The sequence below is a fragment of the Papilio xuthus genome, unplaced genomic scaffold (genome assembly GCF_000836235.2).
Source record: "Papilio xuthus unplaced genomic scaffold, Pxut_1.1 DF824655.1, whole genome shotgun sequence".
NCBI classification, from domain to species: domain Eukaryota; kingdom Metazoa; phylum Arthropoda; class Insecta; order Lepidoptera; family Papilionidae; genus Papilio; species Papilio xuthus.
Genome location: NW_013533994.1, coordinates 5,378,253 through 5,394,477, shown reverse-complemented (window position 1 = coordinate 5,394,477; position 16,225 = coordinate 5,378,253).

Sequence of the window (16,225 nt, the reverse complement as noted above, 5' to 3'; positions counted from 1 at the left end):
TATATATATAATTTCACGCCATTTAACTAAGGGGGTAAGTAAAAAGGAAAAAATGTTATACGAGAAAGGGACAATAATTTCAAGCCAATAGCAACAAAGGTAAATGGTTGCCATGGAAACGGTACTTCTCAACTAATGGCGATGGCCTTCGTTGTCATTTGAGTATTAGAATTTTAACATTAAAACAATTTTTTCTGAATAACAAAAAGGAATAAAATTTGATGTGGATAAAGTCACAGGAGAACAGCTAGTTTATTATAGGGTAGGTTGGTATAATCGGTCGTACGAGTTAATTTTAATGAAATTACATTATTTAAATTTTAATAAATGAGCTTCCGCGTTATAAAATTATTTAAAATTGAAAGCTCTTAATTACCTCTTAATATTTTATTAATTGCCTATCATGATTCCGTTTAAACGATTCAATAATTTATCTTTCGATTATGGCTAATTAATACCTTTAGGCCTTTATCAACGTTAACTAGGGAGAAAATTTAAATTTCCCGAAAGGTAGGCGGCTATTATATTACTGTCAGACTACTATTAATTAAAAAAAAGACAATTGACAACCTCCTCCTTTTTAAAGAAGCGTGATGTTAACTTTCAAATATTTGATTCGTGTTTGGTTTTATTGTGTGTCCAAAGCTTAAATTATATTTTTGACGAATGTTTAAGATAAATTTTAGTTTACAAAATATTAATTTTCATTTTTTTTAATTTAAATCAAGTTATACAGATCTCTATAAGTATTAAGCTTTGTTAATCTATTTTAGAAAACTCTACAAAACTTGAAAGGACTTAAAGGAGCACCCGGATTTCGTCAAAGAAAGGACAAAAGTTTGAACGCAAATCTAATTTGCCCCTCCGTACCTTTGCCGTTTTAATCAATTTGATATCTCGTATTTTTTTGCATTTTAAATAAATAGATTAAAAAGTATCAACTGGAGTCAGTGTAGTGTATGCATAAACGTAGTGTTGTTTGTCTCGAGTGTACACGCCATAAGTACATGGCGGAGAAAGGGGACGTCAGTCGATGTCAGACCTTTGAGCCGGCAACTCGTGTCGGTATGTGAACGAGCCAAATATAGCACAACGAATGCTACAGTCAGTTTACGTATATTTACACTATGCATGTTGAAATTAATCGGTAATTAAAGCAATAAACAAATAATAATAATAATTAATCGAATCATTAAAATTATTCTTAAAAATTTTGCGGAACCTCAAAGAAAGAGAATTTAAAAACGTTTAGTAAAATTGTCGACGTAAAATCTATATTGGTTAAATATAGATTTTACGTTAAAATCCTAAATATGTCCAGTGCAGAAACTTTAGTGGCGTATGAAAATGTCAAAACTGGAACCTTTGTTATGTGCTTATAACCAATTTATGTTTGATGTTTTAACATTAGTACTCATATAATTTTTTTTTATCTTAGTGTTGATAGTAATATTTAGTCATCCTAAACAACGAGAATATTCAATTAAATTGAGATTATTTTAGCGTTATTATAAAACAAAACATTATAATATTACTAATATTATAAATGCGAATGGTCGGGTGGATTGATGTTTGTTACAAAATATCTAGAGAACAACTGTATGTTTATAGAACATTGCTTGGAAAAACACCTAAGCTACTAATTGAGTTTTTTTAACGGACGGAGTCACGGGCGACAGCTAGTTTAATTAATAAAATAAGGTATTATACTTTTTCTGTAAGTTATTAAAGATTTCGCAAACAAAAATTACAAGAGAATTATAGTATGTCTTTACTTTTACTTTCTTTCCACGACATTAAAATGATTCAATTTAATTACGATCTTGTTTCAAATAAAAAACGTACCTAGAATACTAAAATTATTTGTTACCGAGTTCAAGAGAATTTACTACGACTCCGAGTGAATAAAATTAAAGAATGTTTTTGCTAAACAGAAAACCTTCTCGGCTTATTGAACCAACGTCTTTTCCGGCGTTGAAAGGAAAAGATCGACTGTTTCGCCCGGGGCATCTCATTTGCTCCGTTTTATAGTGATAATAGCCCACCAGTGTATTCAGCTGTGGACAAAGAGTGCTCAGTGTGTGCCAGCGCAAAGGAGTTGCTAGAGTAAAGACTCGACAAAAAAATACTTTCCTTAGTGATTGCAATGCACTTTACTCTAGTGAAAGGTGTAATTCTATATGTAACATGTTGACCTAATAAACTACGCTAAATTTAGCTTATAATTTGTTTAAATCATTATACAGGTATTTTGCCACCATACTTCTTATTAATATTATTCGAATATTTGGCTGTTTGTTAGAAGGTATCTCCAGAACCACTGCATGAATCTCGCTGGAATTTTGCATTTTAAAATATAACCAGGTAGAAAACATAGGCGACTAATTAAGCGTTTCTTTTTAAATTATTCAAACTTTCGGTTTGAAAAAAGGGAGCGAAGGGCCGCGTCCGCGAAATAATACCAGTACCACTCACCCTGATGAAGGGCCCCCGATGGGCTCGAAACTAGTCGGTGCCGCCACCGGACGAATATACATGAGTGTTTAGCCGTGTTTATATATCAGTTTACTTTTATTTTAACTTATAAATAACTGCCAATTAATTCAATGATAGAACATTGTCCATCTCAATAATTGAATATTGGAGTCTAACGTAAGATACAAAAGCAGTTCAAAATCACCACAGCACCATTAGTTGGCGGATGACCAACATTTTAAACTTCTCACGTCTAACTCTTATTCAGTTAGCTACTGAGGCGGCTTGCAACTATTGTTTGGTTTGTTGTTAGTTGTAACATGTTTGGAAACCATTGGAGTCGGTTGCGGGAACTAACTATTCACTTGGCGTTGAAAAGTTTTTGTAACATGACCAATTGTATACTATCTAGGCTATGCTAACATAGTTTGGAGATATACAACTACAAAGTTGTTTTAATGATTCAATTTACAAACGGTCAAGCATTAAAATTTGGATAGTATATTTATTTTAAATATCTTACTCATCTTATCTTACTTCTTACTTTTTACTAATGTTATAAATGCGAAGGTTTCGATGGATGGATGTATGGATGTTTGTTAGGAGATATCTCCAGAACTGCTCAACAGATCTTGTTGAAATATGATGATGTAGAAGATAGCCTGGAAGAACACATAACACATCAAGTTTTTAATTCAGCGCAGACGGAGTCACATGCGACAGCTATAATGTGATGATAATTCGGTATACTAATTTTAGAAGTCTATCAATCTGTATTATTGAGTGTATATTTGTAAAGGAATATTAATTGTCGGGGATACTCAGGGGAACGCTTTAAGAGCCTTAAGTGCCCGCTATCCGGCGCCGTGGCAAATTATAATTCAGATGGATTTAGACTACCATAAGCACCGTATTACGGACTATTGGATTTGTCCCTCTCAATGATCAATAATATTTACTTAATCAATAATTATAAATAATTATTACTATTAACTTTTATATTAAAAGAGCGTTAAAATTAAATTATTCAAACTTTCGTGAGACATTATACTAAACTGATATAAGAACGGCTAAACACTCACGTATATTCGTCCGGTAGCGGCACCGACTAGTGTCGAGCCCATCGGGGGCCCTTCATCAGGATGAGTGGTAGTGGTATTATTTCGTGGACGCGGCCTGTCGCTCACTTGAGCGACACTTCACAGTGAGCGACGGGCCGCGTCCCGTTTAGCCGTTTTTATATCAGTTGAGCGATAAAATATCATTTCATAAGAAAGAAGAAAGAATACATAAGAAACATCCATCCATTCATATGCCAATGATTGCATTTATAATATTAGTAAGATATTAATTTTATTTTATTCGTGAATTATTATCAAATTTACAATTGTAATTTATAAAATTAAATAAATTTGTATTCAACAACCAATAACGAGTGATTTTCGACACTTGAATGGTGTTTCAGTATCAATGTAAATAGAGACTACTTAAATCAAATACTTTATTGTAAGTGAGTTAAATACATCCGAGCCATTTGTTTATTATTGATTTTGTAAACTTTCGAGAACTCTTAAATATATTGAGTCGTCATTTTCTATCGTAAGTACCGGTAATTAACGGTTTTTAAGTAAGGTTGGCATTTCTTCTTCGCATACTTCATTACTAAAGGTCGTGCTCGTCTTGATATGCCTTTACGGATGCGTCGATCAGCTGCCTCAACGCCGTCCTGTCTTCGGCTTGTCTCAGGACAGTCGTGATATTAAGTCTCCATATAGCCTGCACTTGACAGGTTGGCATATAATAATTAAATATTTTAAGTTTCAAATAACGTTTTTACTGAAATAGTAATTATAATCATTCGTAAAAACAATCAGTGTAATTGAAAGGGAATTAGTTGTTAGCCAAATCAAAGCATTACGTAATTACAATTTGATTTAAATGAATTAGGGGACCTTAGAGTGGTACAGGGCAACATATTATTACACTTAATTAGGGCTCCAACAATCGGATTAATTAAATTGAAGCTCCTCTTTCAGCTCAGATGAAAAGCTTAAACTAAATTGATGATTATTTTCAAACTATTCGTGTAGCAAAAAATGGTTTAATATTATAAATGCGAATGTTTGGATGGATGGATCTCGCTGAAATTTGGTAGAACATAGCCTAGAGAACACGTACCAATTACGTTTTTTATTTTATTTTTATGCGGACGGAATCCCGGGCGACAGCTAGTAATACATAGAAATAGGCAATACTAAATCAGAGCGTACCTTCTTTTGGCCAAAGCACCACTTAAAAACAAGTGGGATCGTATACTAACAGTGCATTTTCTTTAAATTGATTTTCACAAATGTTCACATGTAACAAAAACGTAATTATTGCTACTTTATGTAAAATATGGAATTAAGAAAGGAACTCGTGATAAATATAACCTATGTCTCCCGGAGATAGTATAACTTTTCTACAGTGAAAGAATTTTTAAAATAGGTTGAGTACTTGCTGAGTCTATTCAATTCTGACCAAAGAAACAATCAAATCTTGCCTCTTAACAATAATATTATAGATATTATTTTTTGTCTTACGTCTTAATTCTTGATAAATTTTAAAATATATTTTTCCTTAAATACATGTTCATTGAAGGTTTAATGTTAGAATTGGAGGAATAAGAGGATTTAAAGTATTAACGCTATCAATGGGTCAGTAACAGGCTTACGTCGGATCTATAACGTTTAGCTTATTGGAGCTTCTCATTGGGATTACACAGTTCACTACGCACCGTAGTCGTTACATTATTTTAATCCATTAAATTACTATTCATTTTATTAACAATACGTAAATCGTGTTTATTGACAAAATTAATACTATGCGTCTACAATAACGTAATACCCTATAAGTAAATATTTATTATGAATGTAATGGTTCAGTTCTTCGTTCATATTCTTTTTGTACACTTTAGAAATCCCTAACAATTTTATAAATACTCATTCATTAATTTCAAATGATAAAACACAAAACTTAACTGTTTGCACCACGTAAAGATCTGTTTAACATTAGGTAGAAAAGAAAGGAATGTCTACTTGTCACAAAACAACGTTGTACGTTTATCAAAGTAAACAGCAATGACGCAAGTTTAAAGATTTGAATACAAAGCTAAGCTAGCTAAGTCCATGTTCTTAGACAACAGAGGGCAGTAGCTTCGAAAGCTATTCTATCATCTCTTGAAGCTTGCAGTCAAACGAAGGACAAACGGGAACGACAGTCCTTTGACTTCGCAGAACAAACGATCAAACGCTTTGCAAGATTCGAGGCACAAACAAAAGAGACACGATTTCATTACCTGCTATTGATCTTTCCTTTTCACTTTCACAATCGAACTTAAGCTTTTTCTGGTCTCATTATGACGATAAGGATTAAAACACACTTCTTCCCCTATATCTTACTAATGTTGTAAATACGAATGTTTAAAATAATGGATGGATATTTGTTAAAAGGTATCTCCAGAACGTCTGCATGGATCTTGATGAAATTTGGCTTAGATGTAAAAAATAGTCAGGAAGAAGGCTGCTAATCAAGTTTTATTTTTTCAATTCCGCGCTGACTGAGTTGGGGGCGACAGCTAGTGTGTACTAAATATAAGGTAAAAACTCTAAGCAAGACAAGATGAGGATGTGAATTTATCCAAAAAGAAACTATTCGTATGAGACACTTCGGAACTCTTTTATTTCAAACCTTTAACCGTCAAAAATATCAGAAGAAATGTGTCAGTCAAGTCGCACAAACTACGTTTCCTTAATTTTTACTCTTTTAGGTCACGTACGAGTACCTTTATTTCTTTTATCTATAAATTTTCCTACACATTTTCCCTTTCAATTGATTTCATCTACGAGAATATGTCACTCTTATGTTTTGTTATTCCTATCACAAGCGACGACTTTTTTTATTCCTGCTTGATATAAGCATAATAGGTTACAAAAGTTTTCACGACTGCTTCAATGTTATTCTTAGGCCTAGAAAGTAGATTAGATAGTTTATAGAAACTAAAATTTAAAGTAGAGTTAACTTCCTTGCTATAATTTATAATTTGCTTAGTTAAATAATTTTAAGATTTTTTTTTAATGTCACTTAGAAAAAAATAAAAGGTTAATTATAACAGAAAACTAATAATTGCTTATATTGAAAATATTATTTGACTTCAAAAATATTTAAAACAAATGAATCCCTTTAATTTTAAAGTAACAAGCACTTTGTAGATTGGAAGAATTCTAAAATAAGGTTTAAATTATAAGAGAAATCTTCTAGAGCATAATTACGATATTTAATCTTGTACAACGACAATTGGCAATGTTAAGAACAATGTAATCTCTTGTTAATTGTGTCGTTTTAGGAATTTCCTGGAAACATTTCGGCATCTACACACAATAAATATATAACGACCTTGTAGACGAGGATTTTACAATTTGGAACAATGATTTAAAATATCACAAAACACCGCTTTTATTTTAGGGTGATTAATGGAAAATTGGATTTCTTTTGCCAAATACTAATATTTTAAATATGTTAGGATACAGATGTCTGTAATGTTTCCTTTAACTAAAAACATATGCAGAAGTTGTGTATTTTACTATAAAATTGCTGAACTAGATTTTTTCTGACATATTTTATGATAGAAGAAATGTGACACTACCTAGTTTTGAGGTCATTTTGCTACAGTTTCAAGTTAAAAAAAATTCACACTCTTCATTTTGCACAAGCCTCGTAATAAGCAGCTAATGTGGTCCGCCATTTTGCGCAGTCACGTTCGAGCCCGCCTCTTGCAAATATTCAAATGATAAGCCACTTTGCATTCAAATTATGCGCAAGATGAAAAGTTAGAGACGCAATAGAGTGTTGCGGATCCATGACTAAGTTCATATGCGGTTCAATTGTTATATATGTGGTAAAAAGGTTTGCCCTGATATTATGAACTAGTTTTTGCCCGCGATTTCGCTGCGCAGAATTTTAAAAAGGCCAAAAGTATCTCATAACACATGACTTGCGATGTTCTATATCTGTGCCAAATTTCAATTAGATGTCTTGAAGCGGAGTTATCAAGTAAACGTATGAAACAAACGTATCCCACGGTGACCTTACATATTTGCAAGAGCATAGGTAGTCTGTGTTTTTCCAAACTACGTTCTACATCTATACCAAATTTCATCGAGATCTGGGGTTCTGGTGATACCTCCTAACAAACATCCATTCATCAATATATCCAAACTTACAAATTATAAATGCGAAATACAATATTGGTAAGATAAGAGGGAATTTTTAACAAAGAAAGTTCATACAATTTACCGTGCGACCGCAGCGATTTGGGGTCGATTTATTATATTATTTAGTTTTATTTTTAGTTTGGTTTAGTTTTAGTATATAGTTTATTTATTTATTTATTTATTTAGTTCATACAAATTAGCTTCCTAATCAGACTTTGTAAAACGAGTAAGAATGGCTACCATAGAGATACCTATAAATATACTATTATTACTTCTGCAACTCGTTTTCAAGTTATTAGGCATTTATAAAAGAGTTATATTTGTTTAATAGAAATAGAATATCCGTCTAAAGAGCGAAAACTATGGAAAAAAAAATGAAATTAGTTGTTAAGGTACAAAATTCCCCTACTTAACATACCGATATTAGTAAACACAGTTATTATAGTAATAATAAAACCAGAAGCACACGAGTAAAAACTTTTGAAACTGTTATACTTTTTAAATATTTATTCGGAAGTACCAGTTGCAGGCCGTTGATTTCTCACTGGATACGACCTATTTTCGAATTTACTCTATTCCGATATCATTTCAATATTTTATGCCTATTCCTATTTACATTTCTAACATAATCATACCTAAAAGATAAAAATAAAAAAAATAAAAATGTCTATAAAAATAAAAAGGTAAAGAACACAGAATAAATGGGTACGTAATTTTAGGGAATAGATAATGTCAGTGTTGTATTTTACTTTCATACTTAATTTTATTTGCTATTCTATTTCTCAGAAACACTTTATTCATTTTTCTACTTTAACGATAAATAAAATTATGTTTTTTTTTTAGTTGAAAAAAACGTAAGTTCTTTTGCATTGTACACGTCTAAGCATTTACCTTTATAATGCAAATTTTTAATGAGACTCCACGCGAGTAATTTCCTTTATAAACAAGGCTTTGCTTTGTTTTAATAAAATTTTTGCATTCATATTTTCTGACTTAGTACCGCTTAAGATAATTTCTATGATATATAAAAACTTACAAGGCAACAATATAAAGACATAAACTGAAATAATAATCATAAACTTTGAGGTTGTCTAATTTGTAACTTAAAAAAAATATTCAAACTTTCGTGAGACATTATAATAAACTTATACAGAAATGGCTAAATACTCACGTATATGAAGGAAATGATGATGAAGGGCCCCCGATACGCTCGAAACTAGTCGGTGCCGCCATCGGACGAATATACTCGAGTGTTTACCCGTATTTATATACGTTAAAAATAATTTTTAACTTTGTAAGTTCGAATTTTTATGGTTAGTTCTTTGGCTTCCAAACTAGTATTATATCAAAGAAAATGTTCCATCACCATTAAATCAGAGGAACCACCAAGAATCATCTTAAAGAAAACATTTGAAAACTTAAACACGTCTGTTATAAAGGTGCGAATACCTATCGTCGTCGTGGTCAGTTAGTCCCCACTGAAAGGCTCAGAGCCTACCTAAGTAAGGCTGACTAGAGCATAGTCAACCACGCTGATATGTAACATGTTCGGGATATATCACGATATTTTCCTTCATTGTAAGAACGTTATAATTTCAATCACTTGATGATAACACACGATAATATTTTACTACTAAAATACTTTATTTCATGTAACAAAGTAAAATTTATATGGTATTATACAATCACAGTTTTACAACATTTGCATGTTCCCTTTGCTTCAATAGGAAGCTAATCTAGTAAAGTATCAAACACATTTTATAAAGGTTATAAAGAGAAGTTTTTAATGGTACTAACCCGTCATTAAAGGGGAAAGGGTGTCATAAAGTGAAAATGGCTTTAATAAAGGTAAAACAAACGGGTAATATAATCGTTGTGTCATATATAGTTTTAGGAAACGCGTTTTAATGGCTTTATACTATGTTTAGCGACAAAAGCAATCCATATTCTAATAATCTTACTAATATTATAAATGCAATTTCTGGATGTTTGGAAAGATGTTTGTTAGAAGGTATCTTTAGAACAGCTTAACGGATTTTGATGAAATTTGGCACAGATGTAGAACGTAGTCTGGAAAGAACATGTAGGCTATTCATTATTATTTTTTTTTAATTCCGCGGGGATGGTGTTACGAGCGACATCTAGTATTAATTAAGATTATGATGTTATTGATCTTAAATTTAAAAAAAAATCTTTGTATTCAGGTAACTTTTATGATAATTTTACGAAGAAAAAATTGTTAAAACTTTTACATCAGTAAAAGAAGTAAAACAGGGTGAAAAATTTAATCGAGGTGCGGAAGAAATAATTGAATTACATCCGAGGAGAAGAAATTATTGGATATTGAAGGAAATTTCTCGTATCTCCGGTATTCTATATTAATTGTACCTTTTATTGATTTTTGTGAGAGTTTTTAAAATCAGTATCGAATCAGAATTTTAAAACGGTTTTTTTCTCAAAGACGTTAAGTGGTCCCACTTAGTGACAGGTCCCCCCCCCCTGATAGGACAGAGATGATCAGAGTCTACGGAACACAGACTATGCATTAAATTGATACAAGATGCAACTATACTGTAAATTACTATTCTTTCTCCTTTTTCCGCTTTTCGTAACGATTGATCGGTTCCCAGACATACCCTATCCAAGAAGTTTCATATCAGAATTCTTGCCTTTTTACTTCAAAAAAAAAAGAGAAATGCGTTTGAATATTTGCCAATATTTGTAGCCCAGAGTTGGCAATAACGAGTTCTTTTGAACCTTTTTACTGTCATTATTAAGTCAATTGGCGTTCCCAGCGTCTGCAGACAATGTGTCTGTACGAAGTTGTTATGAAAACTTTTCTTAGCTTACGTTATTCATTACAAGGACCTGTGTTCGTTTCAACTTCTATATTACTTCGTAAAACAAATAATATTTGGTCCCGACTTTGGTAAGTTTACTAACAGTTTTGTCTTCAGTACAAATATTGTTAAAAAGTGTTTTTAATTATGTCATTTTCACGCACATTCTTGTTTTAAAAGTATTTTAAAATGTAAAATGCTTATCAAATAGAATAACAAATAACATATGTGTGTAAAACCATATATAACATTGCTCTAATAACAAAAAAAATCATAAAAACTAATTAAAAACCTCCTCCTTTTTTTTATAACAGAAGGGGGCAAACGAGCAGCGGGAACACCGAGGTGCTCAACGACGCCCATCAGCAATACCAGGGGAACCGCAGATGCGTTGCCGATCTTTTAGAAATAGTAGAAGTTACTTTAGAAATAGTATTCAGTCATTAACGAATCAAGTCTAGGTGTTAGTTAGGAGGTTAAACTTTTTAATTAGAACTAAATTTGGTACAATTCAATTAAAGATATCAACTAATCCCCTGTATACTATAAGAGTTGTTATTCCCACACTAATACGGGCTTTCACTGGACGACATCAGTGCGCTTAACGATTTAGTTAGCTACTTAAGACGGACTTTGCGAGAGAGGTGCGGTCATATATGTGAAAAATCGTATTTGCTTTTGTACTTGAAATATTAACAACTTCAATATTGACAAAAAGTTCATAAATTAATTACAAAAACTATTTGCTTAATTTTTCTAAATGACGATTTTATTTATTTTTACTAAAAATCTTAATTCTGACTAATGTTATAAATACGAGAGTTTAGATGGATGAATGTTTGTTACAAGGTACCTCAGAAACAATTTGGCATTGATGTAGAACATCTTGATGTCTGGAAGAACGCATGGGCTACTAATTACGTTTAATTCCCCGCGGACGGATTCGCAGGCCACACTTAATAATCTATAAAAACAGTGACTAACCTCTTTAACAAATATTTTTTGTATTACGAGCGTTTATGTTTCTCAAACTGTTTGATAACTGGCAAACTTGAGTGTTTGGTATAATTAATATTTCTATCGCATATTCATGCTGCTTCCAAGTTGATATTGAAAAAGTCATGCGCAGCAAACTTTATAAAGTTATGTTTGTCGAAGAAAAATCATTAATAAAATTTAATAAGTTTACAAAATGTAATTAAATTGGTCTTTAGAAAAAATATCTAAAAGGTATTAAATAGCGTCTGTTTACATTAATATGTGTATTAAGTTAATTAAAAGAACGTTATGAAGAAATTCTATTGGAAAAAACTTGATTAGCTGGATTTTTTCTAATCATTCGAATATTTTCCTGTTGGTTATAAATATCTTGACGTTTATATCGTATACACTGAAAGCTGATTGTGTTTTAAATAACATAGGTTAGCAACATAAAGTACATATGTAACATTTTCTCAAATACAGTTCAAACGAATAAATGTTATTAGAAGTCGCTACATAAACCTTAAGAAGTGAACTGATAAAAAGTAAGCGCATGCCCACCGCCCGTCGCCCCCTGCCCGACGCCCCCTGCCCGTCGCCCGCCGCCCCTTGCCCGACCAAGTAACAATCCGTCACTGTCATGTCGCTGTGAAAAACTACTGAATGACTCGCCGGTACACTTTTTGTTGCGGATTGCACGAAAGAAAGTTTTGTTAAATTATGTCGACTACCAGACGTATCTCGGGCTATATATAGACTAGTGACATCACTACTTTTTATTGTTTATGAAAAAAAATATTGAAAATTATCATAGCATTTTAAAAAGATTATGGAATATTTTCCATCTTAATTCGGCTTCAATTTACGTATACCGTAAATTATAAAATTACCATTTTACATTCTAAAGTATAAGAAAATATAAAACTGGTTTTTACCCGTGACTTTGTCCGCGCGGAATAAAATAGTAATTTCTAGTAATCAATGTACTGTAATAAGTGGCATTGGAGTTTTCTTTTGGCAAAAGAATTTTATATACAAAAGCAAAAATCTTTCATCTCTATAATATAAAATAATTTATAATATTAACGTAAAGTAATTTCTGTCTAATTCCATAGCTCAATTTCTCATAAAAAATAATATGAAAGTAAAAACTATTAAACTGAGAAGGGGATGGGAAGAGTAAAATCCTTTTCCTGTTATCTATTTCTATAGCCATTGCTCTAGTTTTGTCTACAACCATTAGCTTGTTACAACATACGCACAATGCCAATACGGATTTTTAGTAAGAAACAAAAGGTAATGTTAAAAAGGTATCGTTAGAAAGTTATTATCAGGGAGGAAAATTTTACGGTTTTCTGCTTTAAGTTGAATTTATTGCCTCTCTTTTAGGATTACGTTGTCCATTCTTTGTTTAAATGGTCGGCTGGTAAAAATATGGATTTATAAGATAAAAAAAATCCGTAGATAAAAACTGTCTGTTAGGAATTCTGTCTAGGAAATAACATGAAGAAAAACTTCAAGATAATATTGGTGAAGGATAATATGAAAAATATACCAAGAAGGCTATTACACTTGATACGTATGAAGTCAACGGAAATCCAGTTCGGTTGTGAGTGTAACTCTAATATAAATGGTTGTTATTACACCGTTGCGTGACAAAAAACGTTCAATCAGTGAGGTTTTTCAACGTTTCTTTCATTCCACCGCACGCTCTTACAAACGCATTAGCGATACAATACTCTACCACTATACTTGACTCGTATACAAGTGATTGAACTTTACTGAAACTTACTACTTAAAACATATAACTTTTTCGATTATTTTGCAATTGAATTAAAAAAAAAACTTTATTGGGCAAAGAAAAAACATTTTTCACAAAATTTTGTGGGCTCTGTCTCCGGAACTAGTTGAAATTGTGTTTCAGGAGACAGCACCTTCTCTTATCTATTTCCTAAAGTTATATATAGTTTCTTAACATATTATGTGCAATGAAACATACATTATTATTATTTAGATATAAATATAAACACTATAATAGATATATAGTGTGTAATAGTGTGTGTTTGTGCGTGTGCGCTTGTGTGCTTAGGTATGTGTTGTTTTTACTACTTTTCTCCGAAGTATTATTTATATAAAAAACATGGTGTAACTCATTATTATAAATATAAAATTTATTGTGTCTATAAATAAAATGCAAGCGTATTTTAACAACTAGGTAGCTTTTAAATATTAAGTAACCTTTTGCTAATTTACTAAAAGATTTTCATTTTGTACCCTATTATCTTAAGGTTCTCGTAAGCAATTTGTTTTAATTAAATTAGCAACACTTGCTAATTTACACTAGACGCTAACAGAACGCTAGGCTTCTCTATTAGGAACTTTTACGTTCGTTCACGGTCCGTGGCTTAGCACAACCATATGCCGTAGTACGACCACAAACTTTGCAAGGCTAGTGGCCAATCAATCTCGATCGTTTGCAAGTTGGTCTACAGAGCGAGCATACACAGAAAACGACCTGTTGTTGTCCACGAAATCCCGAGGGGCTGTGGTAATGGGTTGCGCTACCGCACGAACTAGTTTTCCGTTAGTACTGCAACTGCAAATGTTTTAACATTTTAAGTAAACATATATTCTCTTTTTACAGCTTTTTGATGAGTTTAATATTTTCGGGCACCCTGTATGTTTGAATTTAAAACTCATCAACGTGTTTGATTTTGATATTAAAAGCATATGAACACTGGAAAATTTAGTTGCAAATAGTCGACTAAAAAGACAAACAAATAATACTATATCGTATCTTACTTATATTATACATGCGAATGTTTGAATGGATAGATGGATGTTTATTTCGAGGTATTTCCAAGACGGCTGAACGGATCCCGCTAAAATTTGGCATAGATGTAGAACATAGTCTGGAAGAACACATAAGATACTATTTAATTTTTTAGTCTCGCGCAGACGGAGTCGCGGGTGACATCTAGTATGATATAAAATAAGGGTTGCGATGAAAACGGTACAAGTTAATAAAACACCACATTGAATGTATCGCTTCCCACATCCGCAGCAATGTATGACTTATCGCTTTGTATCGCTTTTATATCGTGGATATTTATTTATGTGCAAACAATCAACGGATTGTGGGACCGCGAATTGAGTGCACAGATGATACAGAATAAATAATTGCTTAATTTGCCAGCATTGTTATTTACATTCTGCTCAAAATTAAAGAATTATTAGCACATGTGGTAATATATAAGACTTTGCTTTCTATGTTACTAGCTGTCGCCCTCGACTCTGTCCTCGCGGAATAAAAAAAAATAGTGGCATATGTGTTCTTCTAGACTATGTTCTACATCTATGAAAAATGTCAGCGAGATCCATGCCGTTCTGTAGATACCTTCAAGACACCATCATCTATATACCCATCCATAGAACCAATTATTAGTATTTATAAAATTAGCAAGATTTAATGGCATATCTCTAGGCAGTATAGTCTATCATCATGGACTTAACATGTAAAAATATAGAATGCTTATTATATTTCATATTAACTACGTATCTTGTATTTATACTATTTAAACAATATATGTACATTTTTATCTTGTTTAAATTTGTTCTCTATTAAATATACACATTATTTTCCTTTTGATTTACTTATGTGTTAATTTTTTTAAACTAGATGGCGTTGTCCTAGTAGATCTGAGGCATCTTACATATTTCCATTTGAATGTGTGACCTTTACCCCGTAAACTTTATCGTCGTTGCTCTAGGAACATTAGAAAATATGGGCCAGTAATGATTAATTTTTATTCGTAACCTCATAAATAATTCTTCATAAAGTACAATATAGTTAAGGAAAAGGAATAAGAAACGTTACGGCGCAGAAAGAGTCGCAATAAATTCAACTCGAAATATAATAAAATCATAAACTTCGTATTTCCTTGTCGGACGTTTCTGAAGACAATTCATATTACATTTGCTATTGTCCTTGTGATCACATTACCTTCAGACAGTCGAGATAAAGCTAAAGAGAACAGTAAAAAAAATACAACTAACTCGGTACCATCATGACATTATCAATATGATTTACTTTTTTATTATTTTTTCACAAGCCGACAAGGTTTTTAATATTATGTCGTTCTTCAAATTAATTTCAGTTTGCACCAGTTAACAGGGTTCAATAGTAGCAATCCTACAAGAAGCTTGATGCGAGGAGATTTAAATATTTAACCACACATATCAGACAAATTAAATTTTAATATCTATGTATTTTTTAGTTAGTTTAGAACAATAGAAGCTTTTATTGGCTCGTATATTAATTATATTATTTTATAACCTATTTTTCATTATTGAAAGCAACACTGTTTGCTTTAAAGTGTTAACAGGGTGTTCATCCAAGTGGACTAAACCTGAATAAAAATGTCGTTATCATCGCGTGACAAAACCAGTTATATTTTAAAACGTTATTCAAGTTTTTCTTCCAACCTCAGTTAACACTTACTGGCACATTAGTGGGGGCATCGTTGCCACATAATTTTTTAGAGATAATAGAAATGTACACGCGATTTCGGAACGTGTGTTGATAAAGAAATAAAATGTTATAGTCGAGACATCTATAATTATCAAAAATTTGTAGATAAATTTTGTGGATTATCCATTTTAAAACAATATTTGTAT